Genomic DNA, 6,748 nt, shown 5'->3' with positions numbered 1-6,748 from the left:
AATGATAAGCTTCTGATGAGTGCAAGCAATTCTGCCACTTTGCCGTTCATTTTGTTTACCCCCCTCTTACATTCCACTCTTGCGACACTTCTTTAAAAACCTTGTGCGAGCACACACACACACACACACCTTTCGTCAACTGAAAGGAATCAAAAAGCCCGCAGACTGAGAACCTCTTCAGCCATGGTCTGTCAGTGGTGATGGCTCATCCTTTCTTGCAGTAGACCAGGACATCCATGTGGTTGGACACAATATGGGTTTGGTCCAACTGCCAGGCAGAGGGCTGTAATGAACAGGTATGGATTTTCTGGAGGGTCTGTACCCGAGCGTGGTCATCCACGGTGTGTCCAGCCATACATATCAGACAGGCTCTCTGATACAAAGTGAAGGGTTACCATTTACACCCCCTGCCCCCCATTTTGGATAGCTCTATTTCATTCACTGCCGCTGCTCCTCTCTACTCTTATAAATACACCCCTTTTCCTTTAGCTTTTTGTATGTCGCTGTCTCTTTGATCTGTTCCCTTCTCTCCGGTGGGCCTCTCTGATGTTAAGGGCAACTTATAAATGGGGAGTGGGGGTGTTGAATGATGTGGTGTCTGAAAGTGTTGCCACTCTGGGGACTCGTGCATTTGGGCCGTGTGAAAAATTTGGAAGCAGGGGGTCAAGAGACGTTTCATGCGAGAGGTTAGAGGCGTAAGTGGGTATCAGTGAGGCATTTCAGACACCGGCGTCTGGGGTATTTTTGTGGGGGAATGATGTGGAGCAACCGGGGAGCTGTTGGGCTCGGCTCCTTGGGTGTCCTGACATTGGTGTGGAGGTCAGAGGGTGGTGGGAGGAGGGGTCTGAGTTTGAAGTTTGATATATTAGGGAAAGACAGGAGTGTCAGCTTCGTGTTTTGGTCTCACCGTTTCCAGGGCGGGCAGCATGGTCCCTAACAGCAGTGTTCAGGGAATACCGCACTCATCCAGGAATGAGATGATGGATTGCTAACTCTACTCCAAAAGAGCTTCCATCTGTTACAAGCTCTCTCCGCAGAATCATTGCCCAGAAGCAACATTACCTGTGTGTGTGTGTGTGTGTGTGTGGTGACTGCAGCAGTCATCACAAAGCACAGAGAGAGCAAAGACAGGAAAAACGAATACTGAATACTTCAGTCTTATCATCAAGATTCTCCTGTTCTCCTGTCCTGTGTTCGTTTCTCCTCCTTCCAGTTAGCACGTGCGAACGCATGCACACACTTCTTCTCACTCTCTTTCCTTCACTTATTTTTAGACGTGTGGCCTCGTTACTTAAAAGTTTGGAGTTATAAAAGAGGGAATGCAGGAAAAATAAGATGCAGCCGTTTGTTTGTTTGCCACTGTAAATTCCTAGGGACTCCAGTGGAACGCTGTTAAATTTGAAGGAGTCCCGGCCCCCTACCAGGCAACCCCACAAAACGAACAGATCAAAAAACCTCCCATCTGACTCTTTTTGTTTGTTTTCTTTCGTCCACCCTTCTATTTTGGCTGTCCTCTTTCATGGGGTGGACGTGCAGCTTAAGTTACTGAGTCCAGGCTTTGCAAGGGCTCCTCTGATGAGGCGTAAAATCTTTGGGCTGGAAAAATTGGTTAGTTCTGCAGCCTTGAGCCCCACTGTTCCCCCACCGCGAGATGGGGAGCAGGGGTGGCACAGTGCTGCATGAAAACCGGGAGGGTGGCCTGCAATAGTTCATTACCACAGTCCCTTTGGGTGAATCAAAAGACTTGGACGACTGAGTGGCAAGCTGTTTCTTCTCCCTGGTGGAGTGGCAATTTGTTGCTTTTTTTTTCTGGTTTATTTTCAGCTTATTGACAAGCGTTGTCCTCTAATAACCAAAGATGCATGCTGAGGGGTATGACTCACAACATGGAGGGAGCAAGACAGGAAGACAAAAGCCACACTACCATCTAGTGGCAGTTCTTAGGGACACTTTTAATAGGGCCATTCAGGGGTCTGTAGTGTTAGTCCAAATTTTGGTGTGTTAGATGATTAGTGTTTGATTTAAACAAAAGTTTGTTTTGATTAATGTCTATTGGGTTTATGGTGTGCAATATAGCTTTGACAGTCATGAGACAGTTTGTCTAAATACACAAACTGTCATACATTTTGCCCCCAGAACTCTTAGGGACCAATATTTAAAACGAGCATTTAGCTCATCCTGTGAAATTACGAGACATCAGTCTGCCAGCATAAGTGAAAATTATTTTGGAGTTTTGAATTTGAGTTTTGCCCTTCAGCTACCATTATAGCTATACCTTGTTGCTTTTCATAGCTTATCACTCCATACAATTCCTGCCATCCACTCTCTTATCAGTGTGGCATTTTACTGAGCAATACTGCTAACTGTCAGAGAAAAATTTGGCCCTGTGCTGCTACTCTGACATTTTTCTTTTTTATATAGGGTTTGAATGAGCAGCCTGTACCTCACCAACCCCAGCTACTCCTGAGTGGAGCAGTTCTGGAGAGCAGCAGAAGCAAAATACCTTGGGAAAATGGTAGATGCAGTATGTAATACATACAAAAGTATTGAAGCCATGTATTGAAAAACAGTAAAATGGAGTATTTAAAGAAAAAAAATATATAGGGAAATTGCAACATGGGCCAATAAATGCTTATTTCTCTCTATTAGGAATGGTCTGTAATTCAGACCAGATTTGTACACCGTTCTGCATGTCTTTTCGCTCACTGCTAGACCACAAAAATGTCCCTTTGTGTTGTGAAATATCAATTATAGTCCCCTAGTGAATTAATGATTGCTGTCTTGTGCCATAGTGTATGATCCACTAAGTTATTAAAGGCATTTAATAGCTTTGCCTTTGCACTGTTTCTCAAGTCCCCACTGACAGAACTTGAGCTTCAGCCCACACAACCTTGCGAATCTATTTTCAGTGTTTGGACAAGTAATTTCTTGGGTCTCTGGTTCTGTGTTTCTCAGAATGGAGTTTTGCGTTTGCATTCCATGACTAACTTGATTGTTTGTATCTGTTGTAATCAGTGAAAATGTATCCTTGCTGTGTCTTGTCCTTTGTTCTGTCATTTGTCATTTTTACCCATGTATCATGATCCCGTCCGGCAGGGGTTACTCCGGAGTTCAGACCGGAGTTTCATGTTAGTCTTGTGTAATGTTCCCTGATTGTTATCACATGTGCATGAATATAGAAAGCTACCCTGTTTGTGTCTGTTCACCGTCGGGTCATTTTCTGGTGATGTTCCCTTGTCGTGTCATCTATGTATTCAACCCCCATTTTGTGACGTTGTGCGTATGCATCCTTCTTCTTCGCCACATCCAGCCTTCGTGACAGAATGACCTGACCAAATTTGGACTCATTCGACGCCGCCCCACTGAGATCCAAAGAGCCATGGTTCGTCGGGAGGACGTTCCGTGTCTGGTGGGGTTCAAGGTTCCATGTACGGACTTCCCCCGATGCCGCTGTCTCATCTGGATCTGGTGTGACTCCTCCGGATTCCTCCGGTAATCGGCAGTTCCCTGCCAAGATCCATGCCATGTTTTTAGCGTTGCCCCAAGCGTGACAGACACTCCGTGGGGCCGAGAAGATCCATCACGCCCTCCATGTTTCCCCTGTCGATTCTGGAAGCGGGGAGTACCGGTAAATTCATGCGGCCAGACCTCGATGGCCTACAGAAGCTACCATGGGGTTGAGGAGACTGGTCACACAGTTCAGGTGCTCCCTGTGACAACCGAGACGAGGAGAGTGGCGGACTTCCCAGCGGGGCATGCAGGAGAATGACCGGAGTGACGGGAAGCTGCGGACAGCATTCTGGTCCCCCATGGATGAGCCATGCTTTGGCCCGGGCCTGAAGGGAGGACTTTCTCCTTCCCTTTCATGGACCGTTTTGGATGGCACGTCGGGAGTCGTGCCTAGGAGGAAGTGTACGGTCATGATCCGGTCCGGCACGGGTTACTCCGGTTTTTCTTTCCTTTTCTTTTTCTGTCATTTCTTTACTTTATGATGGTGGATGTTGACTAGCAATAGAAATACTCTCATCTGTCCCTTTACATTATAATGGCAGATGCTGAATTTAACCCCTTAGTGATTGCTCTCAGTTGCAGGATGCAAAAATATGCCCAATGATATGCACAAGCCTAGAGAGGATCTTTTCATGTGAGACAGGTTTCTTCTCTGTCTGTTTTTAAATCCTTTTTTAAAACCCCTTTTTCTTTGGTTTTCGACAACCTGTGAAATGTTGATTGTCACTTGTGATACACAGCAGCACAGCACACAGTGAAATTTGTCCTCTGCATTTAACCCCCTCACCCTGAGTGAGCAGTGGGCAGCCATGACAGGCGCCCGGGGAGCAGTGTGTGGGGACGTTGCTTTGCTCAGTGGCACCTCAGTGGCACCTTGGCGGATTGTGATTCGAACCGGCAACCTTCTGATTTCGGGGCCGCTTCCTTAACTGCTAGGCCACCTCTGCCCCTCAAAAATGGTGTTGGTGTTTAAAATAAAGTTAGAGTTCAAAAGGCAGCATTTGAGGTCAGTGTTTCTAATAATTTATTCATCATAGGACATTATTGCCAAAAATGTGAATCCCCCCCTCTCAAAGATGAGGCTGGCTGATTCTTTGCTAAAACAGAGTTTATTGCGAGAAATAAAGTTGTTCTTACAAGATCTGTCAACACACTTGTCACTAAGCACCACCAGCACACATACTAGGTGTTACACATACTTATACCTTTCTATCTACTGTGTGGGTCTGAAGGCCAAATGGCTAGAGCCAGCACATCTAGTGGACACATTGTTTATCAGAGTTTGGCCTTGCAAAAAAAAATATTCCATGAAAAACAAGGGACAGCGAATAACAAATAAGCAGAGAATGAAGTAAATTAACTTGTTGGCGCAGTGGTGGCCTAGCGGGTATGGAAGAGGACCCGTCTCTGTGGCGTGGTTAGCGCGTTCGGCTGTTAACCGAAAGGTTGGTGGTTCAAGCCCACCCAGGGACGTGAAGTGTCTTTGTTGGGGCAGTGGTGGCCTAGTGGTTAAGGAAGCGGCCTCGTAATCAGAAGGTTGCCGGTTCGAATCCCGACCCGCCAAGGTACCACTGAGGTGCCACTGAGCAAAGCACCGTCCCCACACACTGCTCCCCGGGCGCCTGTCATGGCTGCCCACTGCTCACTCAGGGTGATGGAATAAATGCAGAGGACAAATTTCACTGTGTGCACCGTGTGCTGTGCTGCTGTGTATCACATGTGACAATCACTTCACTTTAAACTTTAATAGAAGGTTGCCAGTTCGAGTCCTGAATCGTTGAGGTGCCACTGAGAAAAGTACCATACCCACACACTGCTCCCTGTCCCTGTCATGGCAAAAAAAAAAAAAATAATTATGATATGAAACATGAACATGATAAATCCCTGAAGGAGATCAGGTCACTAGAAATGATTTGCAGTATTATTGACTGTTTCCATTGCTTATACTATTCTAATTTCAACACTACAGTCATACTATAAGTGGTAAATAAAGCTGAAACGTTTCTCATTTTTGAGTAAAGGCAAGACCTCTTCACAAGCACAGCCTGTAAACAATGTTAAATAAGTATGAATTTCAATTCAAAAGGTGATTATGTTCTACATTCTAATTGTAATTGTCAAATATGTGAATGCGAGTGTAATAAAGTCTCAATTTGAAGAAACTTCAAACTGGCTGTTTTTTTGTTACTCAGCAGTGTAGTTTTTTAAGGGAGATGTTACTAACATTTCACCTTAAAGGTTTGCTCAGCGTCGGGAACAAGATCATCTCTTGCAGTGACTGGCGGGAATACACTTTCACTGCAGCACCTGGTATGGGCCCTCCCACCCTGCTGCAAGGCACAAGACTCACTATGCAGGATTCAGCGAAGCTTAGAAAAATGCAGGTGATTTTTTTTTGTTTTGTTTTCCAAATCTTCCTCTCATTTGCTTTCATTTGAGCAATTCATGTGTTTGTCATCTCCTGTTCAGTGTCACGTGCATGCTTGATAAGCTCCTTCATGGTAGTAGTGCTGTTAGTAGTGGCTTACAGAAGATTCAACATTTTCACAACCACTGGAGCCAAGCCATCCACAAAGCAGCTTTTAGTGGTCCATCAAAAGAATCCTCATATTCAGCATAATGACCTGTCTTCTTTCTCTTTTTGGTGACCTTGATCAATCTGTTTGAGTTGGACAGAATGTTTTGATTTGTTCAGGCTTGTACTGTAGGAACCTGAATCCTTGGCTGCCAGTATCTGCACAGCACTTTATTAGGTTATTATTATATTATATATATATATTATGTTATTATTACATTCTGCTATTTTATAACCTAAAATAGCAGAATTTGCACATTTATATTTTTCCTCTCTAAATACATTATTTCTAAAAAAATTGCACCTGAGTAATCTTATCACTACATACTTTTGTACTCTTAATTGGATGACTACTTTGTACATTTACTTTACTATTATTATTTTGGAGTAACGCTACTCATACTTGAGTGGGCATACTCTGCCCACGTCTGTTGACAAAGGCTATGCCAGGTTTTCTGAGCGGCCCATCTTTGGTTGAGGATCAGCTGTCAGGGTTGGCTGCAGTATGAATTACATGTTGTTTGTATTCAACAGCTGTATCTTTATTTTTCATGTACTTTCCTCTTTCAGTGGGGCAAGATGAATCGGTCTCTTTACCACTTGAGGCCTAGACCAGTTGCTGCCACTTTCACTTTCAGAAGAGTAGATTTGATTTTTCTTCTT

Source organism: Denticeps clupeoides, chromosome 3, assembly GCF_900700375.1.
Source record: "Denticeps clupeoides chromosome 3, fDenClu1.1, whole genome shotgun sequence".
In the NCBI taxonomy this organism is placed as follows: domain Eukaryota; kingdom Metazoa; phylum Chordata; class Actinopteri; order Clupeiformes; family Denticipitidae; genus Denticeps; species Denticeps clupeoides.
This window is presented reverse-complemented; position numbering follows the sequence as displayed.